The sequence below is a fragment of the Gekko japonicus genome, unplaced genomic scaffold (assembly GCF_001447785.1).
Source record: "Gekko japonicus isolate JY-2015 unplaced genomic scaffold, Gekko_japonicus_V1.1 scaffold3144, whole genome shotgun sequence".
NCBI lineage: Eukaryota > Metazoa > Chordata > Lepidosauria > Squamata > Gekkonidae > Gekko > Gekko japonicus.
Window position 1 is genome coordinate 1,205 of NW_015159801.1, and position 565 is coordinate 1,769.

The following is a 565-nucleotide window of genomic DNA, read 5'->3' on the forward strand; positions in this document are numbered from 1 at the left end:
TCTCTACAGTCTCTTCCCCACCCTGAACCCTCCCTCTGCTCCTGTGGAATTTTTCACCCTTCAAACTCGGACAAAATGCCACCCACCGGTTCGTACGTGGCCGATGGGGAGAAGTCAGAGAACCTATTGGCCAGCTACACTCTCTATTACTTATGCGTAAAGCACCACCCATTCCACATCCCACCAAGCAGCACAGTCCTCAATGCACACTGAGACCTCATGAGACGAGGGTTTCCAACTCCCAGCTGGGAAATGCCTGGAGGCTTGGGAAAGGGAAGGACCTTCAGTGGGGTGTACCATAGAATCCGCCCTCCAAAGCAATCATTTCCTCCAGGGGAACTGACCTCTGTAATCAGGACATCAGCAGTAATTCTGGGAGGTCTCCAGGCCTCACCTGGAGGTTGGCAAGCCTGCATGAGACTCATGCATAGATTTTTTTTTTTTTAAAGTGCTTCTGACTATTCCGCTATTGAGACTTGGGTCTTCCTGGTTACTTTTGACCCCATTTCCCCCCTTGCCAGCAGGTTAAAGCAACCTGTAATGATGATGGGTGTTGCCAGTAGTC